The sequence below is a fragment of the Lagenorhynchus albirostris genome, chromosome 5 (assembly GCF_949774975.1).
Source record: "Lagenorhynchus albirostris chromosome 5, mLagAlb1.1, whole genome shotgun sequence".
NCBI lineage: Eukaryota > Metazoa > Chordata > Mammalia > Artiodactyla > Delphinidae > Lagenorhynchus > Lagenorhynchus albirostris.
The window spans coordinates 79,424,287-79,437,410 of NC_083099.1; the positions used below are offsets into that span (position 1 = coordinate 79,424,287).

Consider the following 13,124-nt stretch of genomic DNA (forward strand, 5'->3'; position numbering starts at 1 on the left):
TGCTGGAATTTCCTGACACTCCTGCCCAGCAGAGAGCAGCAGTGTTAATTGATGATTAAGGGTCATAATTGCCACCCAAAAATCTTGGGGAAGCTCTACATTAAGCTCAGAGATTTTGAGCCCCATTTTCCAGAACCTGTCGGGGTATAGGTCCAGGTAAATAAGGCACATTGGCCCCAGTGGCTGCCAACCTTGAACCAGGGTTGAGAGGAGAGGGCTGCGACCAGCCATGATTGCTAAGTAACTGCCAGGAACTCTGACCAGATGGCTGTGATTTCCAGAGTCCCTGAGAAAATACTAGGGGATGCACCCTGGGTGGCCTTACCCTTTAAACATCCTACAATTTTGTAACTGAGGTTGTGGCTGGACCACATGCTCATAATTTCTAGGCTGGCTGTATTATACCTAAAATACAGTCATTTCTGCTGGTTGCTTGGGAGAGTCTGACCTTTCGCTGGGTTTTGTGACCAGAGGATCCCTGAGCCGCTGCTTTTGGTTCTGTTGTTAAGGAATATTTAAGAATGCACCTTTGGAAACCTCCCCTCTTCAGGGGGAGATTTATTAGGTCTCACTGCTGTGGAATGATCCCACTCCATTGACCACATTATTGCTGTAAATTCATTAGGACCGTCTCCCTTTGGCAACGATGCGTGAAATTAATGATTGTCTCTTTAGAGAAGTAGTTAGAAGGATTTGTAATGACAAAGATTTTGAAGTAAGAATGGTCTCATCTGCCCAGGTTCCCCAGCTTTGCAGCAGCAGAACCCCATGAATATCCTCATGTGGCAGTTGAATCAAGGGAGATTAAAGCTACAAGAGGCAGCTCAGGCCCAAAAGAGTATTTTCTTTGGGTTTTTCATCTTTCCTAGGTTATGCCCTAGGAAAACCGAATACCAAAATCTATAGCTGGGTTTCTAGGGTCTCATAGACACCAGGTAAGAATTCCCACATTATAAAATGAAAATAAGCATTTTCCACTTGGGCAGCCTAATAATTAAGGTGACCATGTGTCACAGTTTATGCCTGTTGTCCAAGTAATCTATTTGAAAGTTCCCCCTTTTACTCTCAAAAATGTCCCAGTTTGGCTGATAAAATGTATCATAGTCCTACTATGAGCACGTGTTCCCCCACTCAAGCTCACATACCCCTACTTGCCCTCAGCACTCATCCAGCATCCCCCTCATAGAGGAGCTAGGCTCCATAGTGATATATAAATTAAGCCTGCAGCTTCCTTCACTGGTCCTCAGACTCAGATCCAGAAAGCTCCTGGGGCCAGAGACCACCCAGAGAACAATATCACCTGCACAAACTCTTCCCCAAGAATCAACTTCCTTTGGATGCCATCTGAATGTAGCCCTTCATTTGCATGTGGAATTGCTCTGGGTATGTACCGGCCAGGTGGGAAGTGAGGAGGAACTGGGTAGGGAGAGTCCTCAAGAGTCTGGGAGTGGGTAGGCTAGAGAAATAGACCCTGCTTGTGGAGCCTGAGGGTGATGACCGCCACCTGCCTCTGGCATTTCGTTGGAAGATTGTATTCCTCAGACTCCAGGTTTTCCCCCTACTTCCCCCCCAGTGCCCCCCTCCCCCTGCCCCTGTCTGGCAGTTGCCATGACAACACAATGTCTGAGCACTTCTAATTACATCTGTCTATTTCTCCTAGAACCATACCGAGCCACACATATGGAGACTTCATTTAGTCCAGAGTTTCTTGCTGGGTTTTAACCCCTTCTGCATTCCCTGGGCTGGAGAATAATTGCCAGGATGCTGCAAACTTGACAGATGCTTTTCAGCTACACTACCCCAAAAGATTCCCAGGGCTTTGTCTATGTCTTTAAAGAGGAGACTTAGGCTGCTCTGCTATGCTGGGTCTCTGGGTCTCTCTGTTCTATTTTGTTCCAGTCAACCCTGCCTTCTTGACTTTCCCCCCACCCTCTTGCCCGCTCCATTCTGTCAAATGGTCTCAGCTCTTGGTTGGACATCACAATTCCTTTTCCCCAAGCACCAGGGGAAATAAATCACTCGGTCACAGCTAAGTCTTTGCCCTGCCCTGGCAACTCATTTCAGTGTATTCCAGCCCACTGCAAGGTCAGCCTAGTGGATGAGCCAGAGGGGAGTGGCTAGAGAGATTCTCAGACTGGAGGAGGGGTAGAACAAGGCAAGAAGCCTCTTTTTCTCATGTAGGAAGACTGACCATCTTGCCTTCCTTCTACCTCATAGGGCAGTGTCGGGTGGGGTTCCTGAGAAGAGGTAACACAAAACAGCTGCCTTGATAATAAGCCCATTTGCACAATTTCTCTTGGCCTCTTCTCACGTGCTTCTCTTCATGTCCACTTCTCCCTTTTATAGGCCACCTTGTTGGGCTGCTCTTGGGTGGCCTGTACGCTACACTCTGAAGTCCCACCCAATTTTGCCCTCCCTGAGGGACCTCATATTCCCGCATCACCTCATCTTCCACCCTCCCTCCCTCCACCAAATTCTCATTCCCTCAGCTTATCAGCTAGGTTATACATTAATTGTGAACAAGGACATGTCTGAAAGTCATTTCAGTCCCCCATTGTTCTCCTGTCCACTTTATCAAAACACACATACACACGCACCCCAATGTCTTTCTGTGGGTCTAAGGCAATCTCTAATTAGTGAAATTCCAAGCTAAATATTTATGGCCTGGTGGAAGAGTTGGGTCTTGATCCTATTTCCCCAAAAAGACTGGTCCTGGAAGGGAAGCTGGCACAGGGGCTGGCTTTCTGCCCCTGCTCCAAGTCCTTAGGGCAGTGGGATTCAGTCCCCCTTTCATACTTTCAACGAAGGTTGACTGAGTGTCACAGGGTGCTATGCCAGGGCCTGTGACAGAACTCTAAAACATAATCCTTGTCCTTTAGGAACTTATAGTTCAGCTGGGAAGACAAAATCTGCACAATTAAAAGTTTTTAAAAGTGATCAAAAGGAGTTCATACAGAGAGGAATGAACGTTCAGAGAAGGAAGGAGGAATTCATACCAATCAAAAGGAAAAAGCCACTGAGGATGGAGTGGTGTAACTTGAGCTAAGCTTTGAAGGACAGGAAGAATTGGGGCAATCCAGACGATAAATCAGACTTCCCCTCTCACTGTTGTGGCCTCTCCCGTTGCGGAGCACAGGCTCCGGACGCACAGGCTCAGCGGCCATGGCTCACGGGCCCAGCCGCTCCGCGGCATGTGGGATCCTCCCGGACCGGGGCACGAACCCGTGTCCCCTACATCGGCAGGCGGACTCTCAACCACTGCGCCACCAGGGAAGCCCGGTGACATTATTTTTTTAGCTGGTCCTGTGGGACATTCTTTGCCCATCTGAAGGTTAAAGAAGCAGATAACAATACCTCACGGTGCTGACATTTTCAAAGGGTAATGAGTTTTCTTTTCAAACATAGTACCTCAGGTGCGCCATACCCTTTATTTTAGTCTGCTTTGGCCACCTGCTCTACTCACAGACACCTCCTGAAGTGCCTATAGCCAGAGGACCTGAGAAATGGGGATTCCTGGAGGTGAGAAGGCCAAGTAAACAATGAAGTCACCCAGAAGAGAGGAAGAAGACTGAGCCACGTGCCAAAGACCTGGTTAAATGTGGCCAAGTAGGTGACGGTGTTGGCATTGGTGCCAGATCATGTGAACCACCTTGGAGAGTAGTGGATTGCCTTTCAGTTTTAGGGAGAGCCATGTGCAAACTGGGATGATGGAAAGGAGCCACAAATGGTTATCCCCCAGTTCAGGGAAGGTACCCAAGTTCTCTGCCACATTGGATTCCTTCCTTAGGAGTTATGTGATATCAGGAGCTACCTAAATTGAGAAGAGCCCAGGCCAAAAGGGCTGGTGAGGAGAACTTGTAGCTCTTAGCCTGTATTCATGTCTCTTCTGCCTTCCACCAAAGCAGGGGAATAAATCCTATATTCCACTCAGAAGTCCAAAGAATGTGAATTCTCTTTTGTTCAGGGCTTGGGAAGCCTGGGGAGGTGGAGGGTTGGCTTGCTCGGGAAGGAGTGCCGGGAATGTGTGGGGATGTTGGTCCAGATGTGGCCAGCACTGCAGGGGACACTTCTAAAACTGGCTCTCAGAACTCTTCCACAGCTGCCCTAGAGCTGTCTCCCTTCTTTAGTTGAGGGAATTGGGACTTAGGTGTGTGGGGTTTTTTTTTTTTAACCTTTAATCAACCATTTTCCTTGAACTACATGTGGAAATAATTAGAGCATGAATGCTGAGTAAATGTAAGTCCTGGCAGTCCCAGGCATACTTCAGTGACAGGTTCTTGGCAGGAATGAAGAATTGTGAATCTCATGTGAATTTCCTTTAGCCATTCTCTCCCTTCTTTTCTTCCTTTTTTTTTCTTGCAAGGCAAACACAAATAGAATAAAAATGTTATTAATGGCATTCTAGGGGAGTAGAGGGTTCCAACCAGTTAAGAGTGAAATCAGGCCACTCAGTTGGGGTCCCATTACTGCTCCCCTGATTTCCTCTGCCATGATCCAGGAGGGAATGAAAAAGCATTGCTTATGAAAATCCTTTGACTATGAAATCCAACTTTAATTCCCCCACCAAAGCCCAGCAAAAACCGTGAAACACCCTCAAGAGGGTCTATACATAACCAACATCTTTAGTTTAGGTTAGTTTCCTTGGGAGATTAAAGTTTGATATTCAGGAACATCTGAAATGGTAAATTCCTGTGCTTCCTAGGTAAGAGAATTCTAACAGTTTAAGGGACTTGGGCATCATCAACAACACTTATATTTTATAGATGGGGAATCTGAGGCCCAGAGAGGTCAAGCACCTTGCCCTAAGTCACACAGTGTGTTAGAAGCAGAGACATGTCCAAGGCCTCTCTCCAGGCTCTTGCACCAATTCTCTTTACATAGGACCTCACTGCCTCTGCCTGGTCTGACGCCTGGGTTACTGATTCAGGTTTTAGCAGAGGTTTAAAAGTTTCTTTGTGAGTTTTTTTTTTTTTTTTGCCTACTTCCCAATGTTTGCCAAAGCATTTCGCATGCAGTGCCATTCATCTTCCATTTCTAGGAGCTCTCTAGACTTCCTGGTTTTGCTCCCAGTTTTCTGAATGTGCCTACTCTGCTTTCTTGGCTGGTCCGCCTTCACAGCCCTCATACAGTTGTGCAGGCTTTTCACTGCACAAGGAGGTGAGGGGGGCTGAAATCCAACCTGCACTCTGCTTGCCAAGCCCTGTAACCTGGCCCGGTGTTGCATCTGCCCAAAGGGGAAGACACTTTTTCTGATTTGCACAAGGACCCCATGGGCAACCTGCCTTCCTTTCTGCTGCTCTCTGTGCTCATCTTGTCCCTTTGTCTCAGTTGCCCTCAGCCCTCCATTCCCACCCTTTCCTCCTGAGCTCATTTGTTCTCATTATCTACACAGATGATGTCCAGATGTGCACCTCCAATCCTTTATTTGCAACTTAGTGGGATGTTTTACTGTCCCTTTAGACTAATGTCCATAACTGACTCATCATTGCCTGCCCCTCTTTCATTCAGCCCCTTCCCAGGGCTCCACTCTGACAGACACACCAGCAGCCTTCCAGGCCTTCAAAGCCAAAGATCTTGGCAGCTCCCTGGATTTTCTCCTTCCTCTCTTCTGTCTGGTATGTTGCCAGATCCCCTTGTTCTTTAGAGATTGCTCTTGGATTTCTTCCTTTCTCTGAATCCATGTCACTACCTTCCATGACACTTATCACCCCAGACTCTTTCTAGCTGGTTTCCTTGTGCCCCCAATTCCTCCTGACCTGTTTCTTCCCACATACCACCACCCAACTGTTCTTAAAACCCTCCTGCTAGGGCTTCCCTGGTGGCGCAGTGGTTGAGAGTCCACCTGCCGATGTAGGGGACACGGGTTCGAGCCCTGGTCCGGGAAGATCCACATGCCGTGGAGCGGCTGGGCCCGTGAGCCATGGCCGCTGCGCCTGCGCGTCTGGAGCCTGTGCTCCGTAACGGGAGAGGCCACAACAGTGAGAGGCCTGCATACCGCAAAAAAAAAAAAAAAAAAAAAAAACCCTCCTGCTCAGAAACTTACAGATTTTCTGTCCAGATCCGACCATTCTTCAGGACAAGTCCCACCTCGTCCATGAAACCCATCTCCTAAGGTCAGCCCCATTGACTTCAGGACTGCATTGGTCTGTGTGTGTTAGTTTCATCTCCCGGACTACGTTAGAATCTTCTGTGAAGGCAGAGGCCACATCCTATACTCTTTTAGAGTATATGCCACAGGACTTGTACCATGCTGGTCACCGGCTGTTATCCTTTTTTCTTTTTTTTAAATAAATTTATTTATTTTATTTATTTATTTTTGGCTGTGTTGGGTCTTCGTTGCTGTGCGCAGGCTTTCTCTAGGTGCGGCAAGCAGGGGCTACTCTTCGTTGCAGTGCACGGGCTTCTTATTGCGGTGGCTTCTCTTATTGCACAGCACGGGCTCTAGGCACGCAGGCTTCAGTCGTTGTAGCACGCGGGCTCAGTAGTCGTGGCTCACGGGCTCTAGAGTGCAGGCTCAGTAGTTATGGTGCACGGGCTTAGTTGCTCCACGGCATGTGGGATCTTCCCAGACCAGGGCTCGGACCCGTGTCCCCTGCATTGGCAGGTAGAATCTTAACCACTGCGCCACCAGGGAAGCCCCTGTTATCCTTCTTGTTTGTTGTTATAGGCATTATCAAATACGCTTTCTGAGAGGTTTAAACTCCTTGCTTTGGCTTTCACTGAAGAAGACTAGAGGACTATCCATACCCTCTACTTTGTCCTTTAAAATGGACAAGTCTCAGGCAGATGGTTGGAAAACAGAAAATGAATACCATGCTCACACCCAACAGACTAATTCAGGGTGGAGAGTGGTCTGGCTTAAAAGTTTCCATTCAGGGTTCTGATGAAACTGAAGGGTGAAATTGTGAAACCAGGGAACTTACAAAAAGCACCCTTTAGGAAGACTGCCACGCTATCTTGGGAATTCCCAGGGGTCACTCTGAAGACTATTGACAGATAGTGGGGAGCCCAATAGCCCCTGTCAGAGTGGCGTCATTGCATGTGCCTGAGTTGGGGAGATAGCATGGCACTCCACAGGAAGACACCCAGCTCATTGCTGTGGACCATGACCTGAAGGCATGGGAGCAGAAATGCCTACTTACCTCACACACAGCTCAGAGTTACAGCCTCCTCACTGCCAACAGGGATGAATACTCCACCCTCATAGACCCTTGTGAGATTATTTTCAGTCCATGTGAAAGGGCCTAACATATTGCTAACTCTGTGCTTACTAAATGCCACTATTTGTTTATGCTATGACTGGACAAGACCATTGCAGAAAACTGAACTTAGCATTATATAGAAACCAAGCATCCAGTCTGCCATGCTGTATCTGGGCCACCTCCAAAAAGTCCTAACATATGGAGGGGGAGGCATTCCAGAGACGGCAGATGAGCAGCTGGGAAGGTGAAAGGGCTTCCATATGAAGATGGCAGTGTAGATCCTTGTGTGACAGGGCCAGCACTTACGAGAACGTGACAGAATCTGTAAAATAACAAAGACAGTGGTTAAGGTAAACAGCTTTGTCCCATTTGAAATTTGAAAGTAGGCATTTCCAGGCACACATTACATTATCACATAATGAGTAGAAAATGTGCTGTCCTGTAAGCTATGATAGAGGCTGAACATAGAAATTAATACAATGAAAAAATAGATAATTCTTGGATGACAGATCCATAATAGAGGTTTGTTTTTTTTTTAATCTTAAGGCTAATCCTCTTGGGGGTGTTGCAGCCCTTATTTTGATATCGTGAAGCTTAGCCATGCCTTACCCCAAACATCCTGAGTGCATTGTCGCTGGCCACTGACACTGACACCAACCTGAAGAAGCCCAAATGACATTTAATGTAAAAAACGTTTACTGAGCATTTTTCTCTGGCAAGACAATGTGGTGAGTCTGTGGGAAGCCAAAATGTGCAGGCGTTTAGTCTACTTGAGATACACTTTGTGTGCATAAAATATTAAATAGGGCTCTGACTAACAGACTAAAGGCCTCAAAGCCTTCTTGTTTATGGTGAGTCAGATTGACTGAGAAGCTAATTAAGCTTCATTTTCGGTCCTTTTACTTGTAAGGCCCACTTCCAAAGCCCTGTGCCCAATTTTGCAGTCATAGTGGTGTATTCTTTTTCTTAAGGGGAGGCCCCTCAACTTGTTTAAGCTTCAGGCCCCACAAAACCTGGGTCTGGCCCTGGTGCCTAAACCTTAAGATGAGGGATTGGCTGTGAGCACCCATGAGGGAGGGACAAACACAGTGCCTGTTGCCAAGCGCATCAGAGCAACTGCTAGAAGTCACTCCTTCCTCCTCTTTCCTGGAATATGTAGGACGCAGCAACACACTCTTCAGAGAAAAAGAATCAGAGAATTGAGCAAGGTCACGTGATGCTCCAGCCATATTTCAGGGTCCTGAAGTGGCCTTGCTTTCTTCCTGGCTTTCTCAAGCCAGTGCTACTGGGTTCCATTCCAGAACGGCCATCCCAGCCTGTGCCCCACCCAGGTCTCCTGCTCTCCCCAGTTCTGTGAATTCCTTTGTCCCCAGCTCTGGTGCTCAGCATATCTGAGGGGCCCTGGTGTTCCTGTGAAGTTTCCATGACTAATTCTGGCAAAGCAAGGAGCGCCTTTCTCATGTCAGCAAAGCCGCTCTGTCACAGAATAGTGGCAAGGGGAGCCAAAATTCCACCTTGGCATATGTAGGGCTGTTTTTTTTCAAAAAGAAAGTTGGGAAGGAGAAAAGGGATGGAGGGGACAGAGCCAACCCAGTTCACATTAGTGAAATGATGATGGTATATTAAGCTGAAAGTTTTATGGCTTTGCTTATAAGCTTCCTCCCCTGCCAAAGCACACTGTTCTTCCAGAAATTGTTTTACTTCAGAAGACTTCTTTTAAACATTCAAAGCATATTTTATATTCAGGCTTAGTGCTGGTCAGCCCAGAGACTCAGACACCCTGTCACCTCTACTGGTGGTTTTGCAAATAACTAGTTTTCCCATGGCTTGCAAAGGATCTTTTTCAAGTGCAAAGATAATTTCTGTTTTGTTTTTTTTTTTAGACCTTGGATCCAAGACAATACCTTTTCTAGCTCTGATTTGTAGAGAGGCAAAGTGGTTTAGTGGAAAGAGAACTGGAAATAAAGTCTGGAGACCTTGGGCCAGGACCCAGGTCTGTACCCATGAAGTCTTGGACCAGTCAATACAGCTGTGAGCCTCCATTTCTTCTTTATCACAGGATGTTACATCTGGAGGGGGCTTAGAAGTAACCCCTGCCTGCCTATCCTAAAAGGTTTTGAAAATAAAAGTAACAGTAAAAATTACAGACTCGTCAAAATTGCTGTTCAAACAGAAAGTATCATTATCACCATGCAGTGGCTCAGAGAGGACGTTTTTCCCTGGTAAAAGTCAGCAATGTTCCCGGTCATCTTTTACCAAGGGGAATTTGAAGTGTGCAGATGAACATGAGACCAAACCCCCAGAGCATGGCTTGCGACACATAATGAAAGCAACATAAAAGCAAGTCAAGGAGAGGATGTAGAAGGATAAAGCTAGAAACTTGATGTTTCTCCATAGGGAGCAAGTATTTTGTTGATTTTTCTCAATATATCATGGTGGCCTCACTTCCAGAACACATTCCCTCTCTCCACTCAGTCACACAGGTATATTCAGACAACCGGTTCATATACCTGCGACCTCACGCTCCCAGAGAATATTCAGATGCCAACGTCGTTATCTCTACGTAGATGAAATTCTCATACAGCTTTGGGACCTAATTCCTAAAATTGTTACGGTAGTAAAGCAGACAATTTTCTTTCCATTGTGAGAACTGCACTGCGCCTGTGACTCCTCCCTGTACCAGCCCTTGTAGCTGTACCCTCTCCCTGCAGCTCATTTGACTGTTCCCCGTAAGGGATTATCAAGACTCTGGGGTCAGGCTGATCTGTGTTCCAGTTCTAACTCAGCTCTCGCTAGTTATGTGGACTCTGCACATCACGGAGCTTTTCTGAATCTTATAATTCCTCCCTATCTGTTACATGGAACTAAAAATGTGGAAACCTACACAGACGTTGTGAGGACAAAGAGATCTGTGAAGAGCCTCACTCAGTTGTAGGTGCCCTGATTAATACTAGCCCTAGGCCCTGGTCATCCCCCACAAGATTGCGGCCTTACACCTGGCAGGTTTTTGTCTCCAGCCTCTCTCCAGGCTGCCCTGCACTTTGAGTCGGTATTTCCAAGCTGGAAGGGACCAGACGCAATATTCGAAAGCACCACCTTCATCATGTCACCTGCCCCGTCCCAAACTTCCCAGGGTCTTCACTGTGCATCAGATCCATGGAGAGCCCCTTGGATCACCTGGCCTGACCCGCCCCCTGCCACCTGTGAGCCCCACCTCATCTCTCTCTTCCTGCATTCACACACCAGGCAGCCATTGTCCTGTACCTTGAGCATGTTCCTGCAATGTTTATCCCCTCTCAAGATGTTCTCCCCCACTCAGAATCAGTCACTCAGCAGACGGGTAACAGCACCTACCCCTCTGAGGAACTTCTCAGGAGCCTCAGGGATGCTCCTGACATCCCTGCTCCCAGAAGACATAGGGCTTGGAGAAGGGCTTTCAATGACACAAAGAAAATTTTCTTCCTTATTGATTTCTACATGACAGCATGCCTGTGAATGGGCAGAATAGGGGGCTGGTGTGCTGTGAGGGCTTCAGGTTAGATGTTTTTTCCCAAGTCAGCAAATCCCTGGTTCTTGGTGTCCTGATGCCCTCAGGGCACCCGCCCATTCTCCCACCCCGCTTTGTCACATCTCGATTGGGAGGACAGAGCTGGGAGGAGCTGCTGAAGCCAAAGCTGCGCTTCTGCATTGCAGCTCCAAGCTCCGTAAGACAAAGAGAGAGATTGCCCCCTATTGACAGATGTGCCACCTGCAAAGAGGAATGCTGTTTAGCTAACATTTCTCTGTGGTCTTCAGACACGATAACAGGGTTGTTAGGCCCTTGGTTTTTTCCATTCGGTCAGTGCTGCTCTCAGTATTATCATTCAGCGTAAGGAAGGATGGTTGGGACTTGACAGACCAAGGTGATGACAGCATCACGGTGGGAAAATTGTATGAAAATCAGTTGCCCTCTGTAATAACGGCCGCTTCCTGTTGTGTGGCAGGCACTGTGCTGCGTGCAGTACATCTCATATAACCCTCCCACAGTCCTCATAGGGATTAGTGTTCCCATTTTACACACTAGAAACTGAGGTTTAAAGAGAGTACCTTGCCCACAACCATGGCAAGTAAGGAGCAGAGGTGGGAGGTGGACATCAAATCTAATTCTGTCATAGCCTTAAGCACTTTCTCCTGACATTTGCTAATTATGCAAATCAAATCCCCATCATAATTTCTTTAATTTTCAATCTTATAGATATGAAAATAAATCAAATATAAAAGAATAGTTTTCCCTTTGGTTGGGTAGAACCCTAGCTCTGCCACTTTCTACTTATTTAAGCTCTTAAGGCTTAGTTCCCTCATCTATAAAATGGGGATAGTTATGATGTCTGATTTATGGTGTTGTCGTAGAGCTTAAATAAGATCCTGTAAGATGAAATTCACTTAGCAGGGCGCCAGGCATTTATAAATAGGAGCTTAGTCATCTATTGTCTGAAGATCTGGGTTGGAATCCTAGCTCCTCATTTTTAGCTGTGGGACCTTGGGCAAGTTACTCGACCTTCCCATTTTGTTTCCTCATCTATAAAATGTGGTTAATAATACGCATGTTTTTGCAGGGCTGTCCACAGTAAGATGAAATTGTATGTATGAAAACGCTTTGTAAATTTTAATAGTACTATTCAATTATTAGTCATTATATTTTATGTAAAGGGTATCTGTTTCTTTAAATGGGTTTTTGAGAATTATTTCTGAAAAATGACTTGGGTTGAGTTCGACCTATCAGTAAAAGCTTTTATTTTTAATACTCACTAAAAACAAACATAAGAAAAAAAAAAAAAACATAAGATGAAAATAGGCTCTGTAAATGCCACAGGTTATTCTTCAGGAAACTCTATAATCATTAAAATGAATAATACTTAGCAAGCAGCTTGCTTTACAGTTTATGATGCAGTTCCAAATATATTATCTCATTTCATCTTCACAAGGTAGGGCAGGTATTTACCCCTATTTTACAGATGAAGAAAGCAAGGCTCAGAGAATTGAAGTGACTAATTATGGACATACAGCTAGTAAGTGGTAAAGGCTTGTGGGACTGTCTGCTGGTGTGTCTTTGAGTGTAGGCATATGTCTGAGCATGCTTTTTTATGCAGTAGTGTGTCTTTAACTCACGTGACACACTCACTGGGGGTATATATTTGTCTGTAGCCCTCAGCATGTTGTTTCATGAAGGGGGAGAGGAGAAGGTAGTCTTATGTGAGATTTTTTTTTACACTGGTCAGCAATAGCCTTTTCCTCTTCATTTTTAGAGCTGCTTGCCATTCCCAGGGAGTTTCCAAGAGGGCCCTGCCTGGAGAATATACTAGATTTTATCTCCACTCCTGGTTTAGGAAACAACAGCTCTCCAGTACCCCCAGCCTGCTGGGAATTACTTCCTCTTTCTTTGCTCCCTGCCAGCTTTATTGAATTCGCCTTAGCAACATCCAAAAGAGAATGGGTTTAGCAACAGCTTGTGAACCAATGAAATGTGAGCATGGCAAGGGTTTCTAGACCAATGGGAGCCCTGCATGACGGGCAAGCTGGCTCAGAGAGAAAATAACCTAGAGTTTGCAAAGCAGCCTCCAGGTGGCAGCAGACCAACTTGTATTGGACATACCCTCTCAGCCCTCAACATCCACTTTGTTTATTGCTTTCTTTGACCTTTTCTTGGATGTAAAACATTTACCGACTATAAGAATTTTACAGTTACAAGCTTTGCGGGTGTGAGTTTTCTGCATGACACGGCAGACATGGCCTGAAGGATGGAATCTTAGGTTCCATCCCCCATCTTTACTATAGCCAGCCCCACGACCCCATCCCAGCCTCTGCCATCTTTGTTGATTCTTCCACGGCCAATGCTACCCCAGTGGGCAGAAGCCTGGAGGCACTGGTGACTGCCTACCCATG

The 13,124-nt window shown here is 46.4% G+C and overlaps 1 protein-coding gene across 1 annotated transcript in view; it reads left to right on the top strand.

Annotated features, from left to right (window-relative positions):
• The window catches only part of FSTL1 (follistatin like 1), a 51,066-nt gene that overhangs the window by 19,245 nt on the left and 18,697 nt on the right, over window positions 1-13,124 (top strand). The gene's annotated exons all lie outside the window — the stretch shown is intronic.